We start from the raw sequence: 14,582 nt of genomic DNA on the forward strand, positions 1-14,582 counted from the left end.
GGAAGGAAGGAAGGAAGGAAGGAAGGAAGGAAGGAAGGAAGGAAGGAGATAGATTTCTTTCTCACAGAACAGTCACCAGCCTGTTTTGTCTTTATAAAGCAGGTTGCATTGCGAGGAGAGAGCCGGCTTCCTTACAGCACTATTGATGTGTTACAAATTGTTATTGGCCACTGACCTGGAGCCATCTGCTGTGCAAGATTAAACTATTCTGTGCTCACCAGTGCGAAACCTGGACTTCTTGCCTCTGGAAAGATGATCTTGATGCAGATTTGAGAAACTTACTATGCTACTGATACCTTGAGAATATAAAAATATTTAAGCAATAGGATTTCTTTTTCTTTCTATTTTCTTGACACTTCTGAAGCAGCATCTACTCCAAACTGCTTAGGGATAGTGTTTCTTGTTTTAAGTACACCAATTTGAGGTCCCATCACTAAGTTCATGTCCATCCTTTGACCTGATAGAAATTTGTAATTCTATTAAATTGACTTAGAAAAATATTCACCTTTGGATCACCAAGATCCAAAGCATCTTGGATTCTGACACGCTTTTTTCTCAATACGAACCCCCTCCACTGTAATTCCTACTTCTATCAATCAAGATGATTCTGAGGCAAGTAAGGTAGAGCTCTAAAGAAGGTCCTATAAATGGTTATTCCCTTTGGAATATGATTTTGCACAACTTTTTTTAATGTGCCTATCCTTAGGGGTTACTTTTTCCTTTGTTTTGACTTTATCTCTTTTTCAAGTAATAATTATTCAGACAAAACAGGTGCAACTGTCTCAGTCACACTACACATAGTAAATGGAAGCTATAGTTCAGGGGTAAGAAATACCTCTCTGTTCAAGTTGTAGAGAAATGCTTTCAGCAGGATATTTAAGGTTGCCCAGGATTTCCCTGATGGGGGCTGTGAATTTTTCCTGCCTCTTTTGACAGGGAGATATACTGAGAAGACTTTAAAGAGCCATCATCTAAATTCAGGACGTCGAGATTTCTAGGGGGATGCTCTTCCCATTTCGGTTTGAAACTTTTTTGATAGCGAGCTCCCTATGTTTGAAAATTGTCTTTTCCTTTCCTTGGATTTATTAGAGCTCATATTTACAGTAAATTATGAGGCATGTGGAGTATGCCTTAATACAATCTCCTTCCATCCTTTCCTTTGGTCCAAGGTTGACTACCAAGAGATAACAAAATAGGTATAATAATAGTTTTTCTACAGGAAGGGTACAACATTCTCCCTGCCCTTTTCTCGGGTAAACCTTCCCAGAATAAACTTTTCCATTGCTCTATACAGGTTTAACCAATCTGGCTTATTTCCTCTGTACATGTTCCAGCTTGTCAAATCCTTAATTATATAAGACCCCCGGCAATGAATACACTAGAATGTGAACGCATCTACTTAGGACATTAGATATTAGTTTCAATTTCTATAGCACATCTGCATTTATCCTGGTGACACTGGGCTCATATGTTGAGCATTAGACAACCAGCACTCGCATATTTATTCCAAATGTTCTGTTGTCAGGACATGTCTTTGACATTCTGAACTTGTGCCATTGATATGTTGAATCCACCAAAAAGGCTTACAATTCTCCCTGATAAATTCTCCCTTGTCAACCTTGGCCCCAAATATCAACCTATCAAGATGTTTAAAATGTTTATCTAAATCATCTGAAATATCCATTTTTATAACTCAGCCCTTCCCTCCTAGGTATACATCATCCATTCATGTAGGAGATATGCCAGGACTAACCATTCATGATATACCCAAACTGCAAACTAAAACTCCAAAGCCCAGCAACAGAAGAATGGATAAATACATTCTGGTATATTCCTAAGAAGACTTATATCCATCAGTGAAATTGAATAACCTACAACTCATGCAACAAACATCAATGATTCCATTCACATAAAGTTCACAATCAGTCTGAAGAAAACCACGGTGTTCAGGTGCGCAGAGATGATAAAACTATACAGAAGAGAAAATGAAATAAATACCATAAAAGTAAGGACAGTGAGTAGTGGAGTCACTTACAATAGTTTATTTCTAGATACATGAGTTTACCTTATAATAATTTGTTAAGTATGTTAAATTTGTTAATTTGTTGTACTCTTGATATATGCATTTTCTCTACAGTGTTGTAATTGTCAAAATATATTAAGACTACATTAAAAGAATTAATTAGAATGGTCATTCTTTTATAACCCACAAATATTCTAGGTCAGAGGTAGTATGTGGTGAGGGGTGTGTTTCAGGTGCTGTTTGATCATGGTGTAAGCCCCTTTCTCAGTTCATTCAAATTCTGCTCTGTCTTGTGGTAGCTTTATTCATAGGCTATTTCTGTCATGATAGCAACAATGACCACAGTGGGATAATGTGTGTCCATGGGGGAGAGAGGCTGGGAAAGAGTCTGGGACTGCGGGGGTGGGGTGGGGGGACGCTTGCTCTCAGTAGTGGAAGAAAAGTCCTGAGCCACACTTGGTTGCATCACATTCTTAACCCTGGAAAATCACCAGAGCAAGCAGAACACCGTTATCAGTATTATTATGCTGATAAACCAAAGCCAATCATGGTCTACTTCCAGAGTTTGATTTGGGTTAACTGTACCCAAACCAAGTGAGTACTGTGCAATGGAAAAAAGAGTGAAATGAATGGTGATTTACATGCAATCACGTTGCACACATACATATATACATAATCATACACACCCATACATATAGAAAATGTTACAGAGGGGTGTACACCAAGGTGTAAGAGTACATTTCCACACAGTACTGTATATAAAATAGATAAACAACAAGGACCTACTGTAGAATGCAAGGAACTATATTCAATATCTTGTAATAATCTACAATGGAAAAGAATCTGAAAAAGAATACGTGTGTGAGTATATATATATATTATATACATATGTATAACTGAATTACTTTGCTGTACACCTGAAACTAACACAACACTGTTAATCAACTCTACTCCAATAAAAAAAGAGTACATTTCCATAGAGTAGAGGGAATATAAACTATTTCATTTTTTTCTTTTGATTTACACTGACTTTGCGGTATTTATCTAACAGCCACATACCTGTGTCTCTGGTTTCTGCATTAGTGTGACTTCTGCTCTTTTCAGGTTGTACGTGTGTCTTACGAGTGATGTTTGTCTGGGATTCCATTTCCGTTTCCGTCTCCTATTCCTTAATGATCTGGCCTTGATCAATCCTCTACTTAGAATGTTTCCTATAATTATCAGATCTCTCCAACTATGTCTCATTAAAGTTGATCTCTGATTGCCCAAAGCTGACACTAGTCAATTAACTATATTGCTCTACAGGCAACCTGGCTCAGTCCAACCTCCCTTACCTCACCATGTTCCCCTGTCCACAGATACGGGCCACAGTCGATCAGGGCAATGATGCCTTCTGTCAAACACAAGAAAGTTTTCCGGATGCCCTGTTAAAATCAAACTAAACTCCAGTCTATACAGTGACATTAGAAAGACAGTGACATTAGCAAGAAGCCTCAGCCCTTATTCGCCCACAGAGACACTGGCTTTGACAGAATAAGAAGCAAACTTTGACAGGATTTCATGAAGAAGAGTGACCCCAGAGTAGCAGGAGATTTCAATATCTGTGTGATGGTTAATTTTATGTGTCAATTTGCGTGGGCCATGGGGTTCCCGGATTAAACATTGTTTCTGGGTATGTCTGTGAAGCTCCTTCCAGATAGGATTAGCATTTTACTTGGTAGACTCAGTACTAAGTAGATGGCCTCCCCAGGGTGGGTGGGCACCATCCAATCCCTTGAGAACCTGAATAGAACCAAAGGCAGAGGAAGAAGGAATTCATCCCTTATTCCTACACACCTGTTTGAGCTGAAATGTCTCATCTTATCTCCTCTTGCCCTTGGACTGAGATTTATACCATCTGCTCACCTAGTTCTCAGGCTTGCAGACTAAGAACGAATTACACCTCCAGCTTTCCTGGCCCTTCAATTTGCAGACGGTGTATCATGGGACTCTTTGGCCTCCAAATTGCATGAGACAATTCCTAATAAAAAAAAAATCTCCTTTTCTATCCCATTGGTTCAGTTTCTTTGGATAACCTTGACTAATATATCCCCACTTTAAATAATGGCTAGAACAACCAGACAGAAGACCAACAAGGAAAGAGAGCACTTGAACATTATGGACCAATACATCCTAACAGGCATATACAGAACACTCCACCCAGCAAGAGCAGCACACACATTTTTCTCAAGTACACACAGAACGTTCTCCAGAACAGATCACATACTAGAATGTGTTAGACCACAAAACAAGTCTTTCAAATGTAAGAAGATGGAAATCATACCAATTGTCTTTTCTGACCAAAACAGAATGAAACTAAAAAATCAATATCAGAGGAATAACTGGAATATTAACAAATATGTGGAAATTGAACAACATACACTTGAAATACCAGTGGGTCAAAGGAAACATCAGAAAGGAAATTAGAAAATACCTTGAGACAAATAAAAGCAAAAACACAACATACCAAAGCTATGGGATGCATTAAGTCAGTACCAAGAGAAAAGTTTATAGCAGTAAACACCTACATTCAAAAAGAAGAAAGATCTTAAATCAACAACATAACTTTACACATCAAGGAACTAAGGTGAAAGAAAAGCACAAACTGAGCCAAAAATTAGCAGAAGGAAGGAAATAATAAAGACTAGAGCAGAAATAAATGAAATAGAGAATGGGAAAAATAAGAGGATTAATGAAACCAAGAGTTGTTTTTTGGGGACTTCTCTGGTGGCGCAGTGGTTAGAAATCCACCTGCCAATGCAGGGGACGTGGGTTCAATCCCTGGTCCAGGAAGATCCCACATGCTGTGGAGCAACTAAGCCCATGTGCCACAGCTACCCTCTAGAGCCCGCGAGCCATAACTACTGAGCCCACGTGCCACAACTACTGAAGCCCACATGCCTAGAGCCTGTGCTCCACAACAAGAGAGGCCACCACAGTGAGAAGCCCGCGTGCTGCAGCAAAGAGTGGCCCCCACTCACCGCAACTAGAGAGCAGGCCTGTGCGCAGCAACAAAGACCCAACACAGGCAAAAATAAATAAATAAATAAAAATTTATGGGGAAAAAGAGTTGTTTTTTGAAACGATCAATAAAATTGACAAACCTTTAGCTAGACTAAGAACAAACAGAAAATTCAAATACATAAATGTGAAATGAAAGAGGAGATCTTGCAATTAATGTCACAGAAATTAAAAGGAGTACAAGAGACTACTATGAACAGTTACATGACAATGTTGGATAACCTAGTAGAAATGAATAAATTTCTAAAATATACAACATGACACTACTGAATCATACAGAAACAAAACATTTGAGCAGACCTCTACCTAGTAAGGAGATTGAATTAGTAATCAAAAGCCTCCACACAAAGAAAATCCCAGGACCAGATGGCTTCACTGGAGAATTCTACCAAACATTTAAAGAAGAATTAATGCCAATCCTTCTCAAATTCTTCCAAAAAGTTGAAGAGGAAGGAACATTTTATGAAGCCAGTGTTACCCTTATACCAAGCCAAAAATACTACAAAAAAAAGAAAACTGCAGACCAATATCCATGACAAATATTGATGTAAAAATCCTCAACAAAATACCAGCAAACTGAATTCAACAACACATTAAAAGTATAATAAACCATCCCATAAATGGGATTTACTCCTGAGATGCAAAGATGTTTCAATACATTAAAGTGAATTAATATAATAACTACATTAACAAAACAAAGGATAAAATTCACACCATCATCTCAAATGACACAGAAAAAGCGCTTGACAAAAGTCAACAGCCATTCATGGTAAAAATGCTCAACAAACTAGGAACAGGAGGAAGTTACCTCAACATCAAAAGCCATATATGAGAAGCCCACAGCTAACGTCATACTCAATGGTGAAAAAACTGAAAGTTTTTCCTCTAAGATCAGGAAGAAGGCAAGAATGTCTATTCCTGTCACTTCTATTCAACATAGTACTGAAGGTCCTAGCCAGAGCAATTAGGCAAGAAAAAGAAATCAAAGACATCCAAATTGAAAAGGAAGAAGTAAAATTATCTCTGTCACCAACAAGTTCTTATTTATTAATCATAATCAAGTCCACCACAGCACTTCCTCTCATTACTTAGATTTTGCAACAATAAGCTTGCTAGAAGGCAACTCCAACTTTTTACAGTAACCTAGACTTTCCCAGAATGAAACTTTCCGCAGAAGTCTTAATATATTAAAGTCTTCTCCACGGCAGGCTAACAGCACCTGCAGTTCACGAAGTCCTGCTTGGTGATAAGCCCTGAGCTAAGGAGATACTGAAATTTCTATCTAATTTAATCCCACGTTTAACCCTACAATGCAGGCACTTTGCTCATCCCATTTCACAGATGAGGCCTAGAAAGGGTTTTCACATGTATACATGGTCCCAGAGAAGTAGAAGTAGAACTGGAATTCCAACACATGCTTGTTCACCTCAAATTCACCCTCTCATTGACCATTTATACTACATTGTGATTTCGTGCCTCAATGCCTCTGTTACCCCCTATATTAGAAAAACTCTACTTACCATCCTTATTTGAACTGTCATGTATCTATAGCTTCAGCAAACCCCTTCCTGAGAAATCATGTATCTCAGGTCCACTCTGAAACACTGTTATTCCTTTCTACATGCTATAAAGTGAAAATAGCAACCTAAAACCATATGAAATATTTCACAGTACTCTGTTCAACTGAATTTCTTTCTTCCCTATGTCAAAGTTCTTTGGTCTTGCTTTTGCACTTAGTTTTAAATCACTGAAATAAATATAAAGTGAATGACTTGCTGTTCCAAATTATAAAGATAAAAGGCATATTAATACACTTTTTAAAAGAAGATTTGGGAGTTCATGAAATGATTTCTACCCAGGGACTCCCAATCACATATTACTGAGCTGCTTATAATCAAGAATCTAAATTAGAAAGAAAATGAGTAAGTCTGAATAGGACTTTATCATTCATAAAGGGATTATTTAATATTTCAAATGTGTTCATTAAAGGCACACAGTGCCACAGGCTAGAGGCGTTAACCTCCCAAGCTTATTTTTAATTCCAGTAATAAAATGAAAAAGAATGCATTCAACACTTTATTTATAGAAAAAGGGATATCCACATGCCTATTTTTTATGTATAATTCAATTCCGCTTATAAGAATTTGAACATCAAACTCACCCTTATCCATACCTACAATCATATTTTTTAACCAAAAATGCCCACAGTGATTCTTATGAGGACTTATCTGATTTAGCAACATTACTTAATACTAGTGATGCCCATCATGGTAATTACTCATGGATAAGTGAGAAGCATCAAAAGCTGAAGAACTAAATACACGATCTCAACCATCTGAATAAGGGATGGGTTATGCCTTCATTTTTTCTTCTTAAAATTCAGTAAATCAACTTACCTTAACGTGTCTAGTTTTTCCTGGTATTACAATTATTTACCAAAGTCAGTTTCCACATAAATTTGACTAATTACACTTCAGGTCCCATTGTTCCTCTAGCACTGACACTGCAAAGATTTTCTGCAAAGGGCAAGACGGTAAATATTTTAGGCTACAAGGGCCATAGGGTCTCAGTAGGTCACACATCATCCTTTGTTGGCTTATTGTTTTTTGTTTATTTGTTTTTACTACCCTTTAAAACATAAACAGTGTGTCCAGCTTACAGGCTGGACACAAGCAGGACACAGGTTATATTTGGCCCTTGGGCTACAGTTTGTTGCCCCTGGCCGTGACGGTTTCCTATAAGGCACTTGTTAAAGAGGAAAAAAAATTTTTTTTTCTCTTAAGGAGAAAGAACCTGGATTTTTGCTGACTGATAAGAGCACAAGGTTTAATCATTAAACTTCTATACAACTTGATCTCCCACAAGCTAGCGGCACAACTCTGAATAAATTACTCAGTCTCTCTGGGTTTTCTTTTCTGATTTATCTGTAAAATGAGCAGACGATTTTCATGGGAGGGTGAAGGAGACAGAGAGTCAGAGAGATCAGTGCGATGTGGGGTGATGGGAGAGAGAAGAGCTGTAGTCAAAAGTGGGATGAGGTTCCACGTGATCAGAGCTTGGGCGCTGTGGGAGCTGGAATCTCCAAAGGGCGTTTTTACGCAGCCTGCCTTCTGCCACGTGCAATGCTTATACCCATTCACGTAACGTCCACAAAATCTAGACACTTACACAGAGATGAATAAGGAAGTCTAAATCACAGCGCAGCTGGAAGTCAGACGTTCAACCAGAGTGGGTAGCACTAAGAGTTAGTGTTACCAAGTCCAAGTTCCTACTGCTCGCCACAGGACAGGCCAATAAATCGAGAGATGAGTTGCTGGGGCAAGGAATACCAACTTCATTCGGAAAGCCAGCCGACAGAGAAGATGGTGAACTGGTGTCCCAAAGAGCCATTCTGCCTGAGATAGAATTCAGGCTTCTCTTATACTAAAAGGGGAGGGAGCAGAGTCAAACATTTCCTGATCAGTCTTTGGAGGGGATGTGTTAATTTCTTCCTGCCTGCAGCCATTCACAGGTGAGCTTGGTCAGGATGTCTCCTGTGAGCTAAACAGAGGTATCTTAGCTTAACGCTCATTACCTGGGAGACAGGGTCCCCGGAGACGGGCCAGTAGGAAGAATTTAAGCTTACAGGCAACATCCCTTTAGTAATGAACTTGTAACAGAATACAAAAGGTTCTTCCCTATTACTTTAGCACAAGATGTGCCTGCGGTTAGGAGAGGTCAAAAGAGGGACATCGCCGGCTGGAATTTCTGGGGGAAGATGTTCTGGATTTGACTCCAGCTGAGCAAAGAGAGAAGCAGCGCATTCCCAGCATGAAGGAGCATGAATAAAGTCTGTGCATTAAGAAATGCTAAGTTCCACGTGGAGGATTACAGGCAGCTCGGTGCGGTCCCGGTAGGGGACGTGAGTCAGGAGAGTTGAGAGGAGGCTGGAGGGTGGGCAGGATGCAGTCATGAAGGATGATGTAGGTCGTGCAGAGGAGCACAAGCGCCGCAGGGTGGGTGACAGGAAATCACTGAGGTCTTTTCAGCAGGAGGTCTCAGGGCCAAGCTCACATTTATGATAAACCACCCCGGCATCTGTAAGACTGGATGTGAGGGGACAGGCTAGAGCAGGAAGATGAATTAGAAACTGATCCTTAGCCCTGGCGTGGTATGACGAAGCCCCGGCTAAAAGGTCATAAAAGGTCAGAATAGAGAAGGTTCATCTCAGCAACACTTACAAGATAGATTGAAAAGACTTGAGGACTGATGTGGGAAGTTGGGGGAGGGAAAGGGAAGAGTGAATAAAAGAGGAGACTGTGGATGGTGCTTCCACCACTGGGGCTGGAAAGAAAACCCAGGAATCACAGAGGCGGGCATGGAGACAGTAAGCGAGACTGTGGACTCCAGGGTGGACACGTGAAGTCAGATGTGGTGTAGAACACCCAGGAAGGATGAACATCCGGGTAAGGTGTCCTGCAGGCAGACATGTGTCTCAAAGTACAAAGAGAAGTCGGGATCGGGGCTGCAGGTCTGGAGCTCGGCCACACGCACATAGAGAATGGAGGAGAAACCTCGTGCAACATGGAAAGTAGGAGAAGCAAAGGTCCAAAGGGAGAGCATGAAGGAACCGTCATGAGGAGATGGACAAGGAAAGCAGAGCCAGGGAAGGAGACACGGAGGAACCAGGGGCAGCAAAAGGTGAGACTCGGCTGTCCAATGCTGGCCACTGCGCGGGACGGAAGCGGGGGCACACGTTCGGCAGCATCGCCTCTATCGAAGCTGAACGGCAAAGGGTGGAGGGATGAACTCTAATGGGGTGGAGTGGTGCCGACACTCAGCCCCAGTTTCTTCCACATCCACAGAAATAAACACGTTGCAGAAATTATAGACCAAGCTATTTAAAAGAGTACTTTTTAACACGATTGTCCATAAAGTATTGTAATCCTGTGTAAGACCTAAAATAAATCTGTTGATAAGATCCTGCCATCCACAGTTCATAATCTCTTCAAAAATACCAATTTTTTTAATGCATACTTTTGGCTACAACTAGATAATGTGAATCTAAACTTCCTTAAACAAATAGCCTGGTTTATTGGCAAGTCTTCCCAGTCACTATGATCAAACATGAAAGAAACCAAGTAAGAAAATCTTTGCAGATTCCTATAGAAGGTAAGGAAGAGGTGGCTCTAGCAGGTCGAGGAGACTCCGTGTGGACTCCTGAAAGACCACTGTGCTGTGGTTGGCAAAGGCAGTCGGCGTGGAAATGCCTCGGGGCTGGTGGGCAGAGCCCTACGTCCCACACCAGACTCTGATTCTGCAGGTCTGAGGCTGGCCAAGGAGTCCATTCTTACAGGCACCTCTGGGGGATCTAGAGTTAGCACGTTACCCTAGTCCCTAGGGGTCCATGACCTTCCTTCCTAAGTCAAGTTACTGTGTAGGCGAAAGGCCACTTATTCTCAGGAAACATCACAACAAAACTGTTAATAAGCATTTACCACTTTACTTCGTCTAAAAATCACTGACTTTGAAAAAAGTCCACGCTTCAAGAAGGCAGCTGAGTATAAACACTCAGTTTAAATAAACTCACCCGTTCAGTATACTCTAAAGGCACTGACGGAATTCTTATTGAGGACCACATCCCAGGCCCGCGATTGGGACAGGAAGGTGAAAACAGAGCTGAGAAAGGCAAACTTACATCATAATTGCCCACCTGTAGGTAAACTCTGGAAGAGCATCCAATTTTGCCTGGGGTCACCTCTACAAGGGACAAGGAACGCTATTCAGAGATCTGCAATAGGAAATGCAGAAGCAATGACCACGCCCACCGCGCATCCTTGCACGGGCAGTTGTGAGGATCAAGGGAGATCTTCCGCGGAAAAGCTTCCTACAAAAGGATCAGATGTTATTACCACAAGTATCTCAGTTTCTAAGGGAGAAGACACTTTACTTCCTATGACTGCTTCCTCACCTCCATGCATTTCAGGAGAAAACTGCCCTATTTTACCACTTGGATTTTGTGTTTGTCTTTGTTTCTGGCCCACATGGGTAAACTGTGCGCCTTTTTAATCTAAATGAATAATTTTCATTTAAAGGTTTCCTGTTCTTTTGACATGCTCACTCTTTGCTCTCTGGAATTCCTACAGAAGAGTGTGTTATTCCTAGTACAGAGAAAAACATAGAACAAAGGAGTGGCCAGAAGAAGGGTTGGCAGAAGGAGAAACACATGGCAAAGGAGTGAAGAGAGGAGAGAGAGATCACTGATATAAACACTTACCATCTACAAATGCCCTACCTTGCCACCTGACGGACACTCCTGTTCGGTGGAAAGAGCAAAGCCTAGTAACTTTGCCAAGATCGAGTTCTGTGATCTTGAACAAAATGACCCAAGTCCTCTGGGCCTCCTGTTTTTCATTTGTAATACTGGGGCTTGAGCAGGTCATCTTACAAGTTCCTTCTCACCCGGTGTTTTCTCATTCTATAAACATGAGCTGTCAGTGGCCAGGATTTGCCCTGATGATAAGACCCCAAAGGGGCAGATACGCTTGAGGTGCTGAGCTAACTACAGGCTCAAATTCAAAGAAACATCATATTCAAATATCCCAGTTCTATTGCAATAACTTTTGTCACGTATGCCAATGTTTTAACAAATTTAATGATCTGCAAGTCACGTACGTACATATAGGTACGCACATATACGCATGTGTAATATACGATCACATATGCACTATAGGTGTTATGGTTTTCCTCAACAGATTTCACTGTTTGATTTCTTAAGGAGGAGGAAAGGTTTCTATTTTTGTTCAATCTCCCTCAAGAACATTCATACTCTGCAGTGGGCTTATATTCAGTGGACACTTGCCTTTATCTGCGGGAGTGCTGACTTACCCACAGATCACATTAATGGCCCAGCCCAGTGGCTACTGGAGCTGTTATCTTCAAGCATTCTCAGACCAGAGGAAACAAATCTTTAAAGTATTAACTGTACATGCAAAATAAACTAGCTATTTCAGATTAACATATACACACTACTATCTATAAAATAGATATCCAACAAGAAGGACCTACTATATAGCACAGGGAACTATACTCAATATTTTGTAATAACCTTTAAGGGAAAAGAATCTGAAAAAAGAATATATATATATATATATAAACTGAATCACTGTGCTGTACACCTGAAACTAACACAACATTGTAAACCAACTATACTTCAATTTAAAAAATACTTTAGCTATTTTAGTGTGTACTAAACGAATCATTTCACTCCCCCAATTTTCACAGGACATAGATACGTTCAACCATACTATTATACCCTTTAGATAAAATCATACTGATTAAACTTATTTTTCCTTTAATAAATAAATATCACACCCCGAATGATTTTTATAGCAAGTAATATATCCCTGGGGCATATCAGTACTGTCTTTAAAGCAATGGCATACATTCTGGTTTCCCAAAAGTCCGTCAACTATAACCTCATATGCGCACACAGGTTGATCACGTGATTAGGGACCATGGCAGCTAATGTTAAGTACATGTCGCACATGCTTGTGTAATTTTAATAAAGTAATCAACTTCACACAGACCAACAGACATGTTCTGGAGGACCCTTAACCCAAGGATGACAAATTACCTTCAAAGCCTTTAAACATATCCAAAGCAAAATTTAATTTATTCTGGCAGCTATGCAGTAATCCCATAAAGAGGCAGGTGGGTCTGTGGTTGCTCCCTTCCCAGTCTCAATGGCTTTGCTTTCAGGATCTCACGGACAACTTTTGGAGTCTCTTGTTCTTCCTCTTGATTCTAAGGCAATCACTAGGAAATTCGTGGATGGAGTGTAGCGACTTCATAAATACCCCCCAAGAACCCAAGGCAAACATGTGCGAGACATTCTCACTTTCACCTGAGCAGAGATTCCAGACATCTCACGAGCTTCTCAAAGAAAGCCACCACTCAGGGAGGATCAGCGGTTCCCGGAGAGTTTGCACTTGGGAGGATAAAGACCGCCCTGCGCGCCTGCCTTTCTGCCCATTGACTGCTCTGGCGAATTCACAGCAGCTAAGTTTTCCTGGCCCTGCTGAGCAAAAGACAACCCCTCCTCCCCCAATGCCTAAACAATTCTTCCGAGTGGCAAACGCTGAACACCCAATTTAAATGCCCTTGGGTCATTCCCCCCAAACAGAGGTCTGAGCCACGAGTGAGTAGCTACAGCTTTTCGAGAAACGACAGAAACGCTAAGAGAACTTGATGAAAATCATCTCCATCACCTTTCGGGGGTATACCAGGGACCAATTAAACCCAGCGCTTTCACAGACCGCGTTGGTTTCCCCCAGCCAGGGAAGATGGGGCGGCAGCGGCGGGGGAAGCAGGACCCACGACCAAGAGCCCGGGGCGGGTACCGCGCCACCCGCCGGCTTGGCCCCCCCCCCCGTCGCCGCCGGGCCTCTAAGACAATGGAGCTGACACCGTCCCGCGGGGGTCGCGGCCAGGGGTCAGTAGATCAGTGGAAGAGGCGACAGCCTGGGGGCCCTCATTCACTCCCACATCTTTGTTCTCTGAAGTAGTCGCTCTTTTTCGTCCCCGAAGAAAAAGAGAAAGAGGACGAACCCCCGCCGCCCCCCAGGAGTGGCCGTGTAGGGGACCGCGCCGCCCCTCCCATCTCCCGCGGCAACGAGAGGCTTCCAGCCCCTCTCAACTGCCAGGTCCTCGTCCTTTCCGGGGTTGGGTCCAGAGTTCAGAGGGTTTCTGCCCTCAGCCCGCGGCCACACACCGACCGCCAGCCTCCTCTCCACGCCCCCCGCTCCGCCCTGGGACTCCGGCTGGGGACCCGGCGACGCAGGTGCCAGCAGCCCGCACCCTCCTGGAGTCGCCCCGCCGACCCCCGGACCCGGAGGCCAGGCTGCCGAGCCAAGGGCCCCGCGCCGGCGACCACGCATGGCGCCTGCCGCCGCCCTTACCTGCTGGAGAAGGGTCCGCCGGAGCCGCGACCCCGAGGCTCGGCTCCTGGGCGCCCCGCGAGGGTGCGCGGTGCGCGGGTCCCCAGCGCCCGGGGCTGCGGCGCGCTCGGGGCGGGCGCGGTGCGCGCAGCCCGGCCGGCGGGGCCAGTGACCACTGCTCTCCGCCCGGTCGGCGGGGCCGGCGTAGCGGTCGGAACACGGCGTCCGCGGCCACGCTCGCCCCTCCCCGCGCGCCCGTCGGCCACGGGCTGCGCTCGGGCTCCCGGGGGCGCCGCTCCGCCCGCCGTCGCGCTGCGCGTCTCTCACGCCTCCCTCCGCGCCCGCCCGGCGGCCCCTCCAGGGCGGCCGCCTCCTTCCCACGCTCTCGCGCGCTGAGGCCGCGCCTCTCTCTCCTCTCCCAGCCCCTTCGGTCCTCCCCTTCGGGCTCTCCCGCCTCTCGCTTGGCTGCGAATGTAAGAATGAGGCTCACTCTGCAAACTTTTCCGTCCGGACTTTCCAAGAAGCGAGGCAGCAGGAGGGGAAGGGGGTGGCCCGGACGCGGGTCCCCTGCGCAGTGGCCC

General features: G+C 43.5%; 1 protein-coding gene across 1 annotated transcript in view; it reads right to left on the reverse strand.

Moving 5' to 3' along the window:
* The window catches only part of MYO16 (myosin XVI), a 531,143-nt gene extending 517,000 nt beyond the window's left edge, over positions 1-14,143 (reverse strand). The window contains exon 1 of the mRNA XM_029210034.1: positions 14,023-14,143. The gene's annotated coding sequence lies outside the window, so the exon portion shown is untranslated. The remainder of the gene's footprint in view (positions 1-14,022) is intronic.
* Between the last annotated feature and the right edge of the window lie 439 nt (positions 14,144-14,582).

Source organism: Monodon monoceros, unplaced genomic scaffold, assembly GCF_005190385.1.
Source record: "Monodon monoceros isolate NGI ecotype Baffin Bay Population unplaced genomic scaffold, NGI_Narwhal_1 Super_Scaffold_8, whole genome shotgun sequence".
Taxonomy (NCBI): Eukaryota; Metazoa; Chordata; class Mammalia; order Artiodactyla; family Monodontidae; genus Monodon; species Monodon monoceros.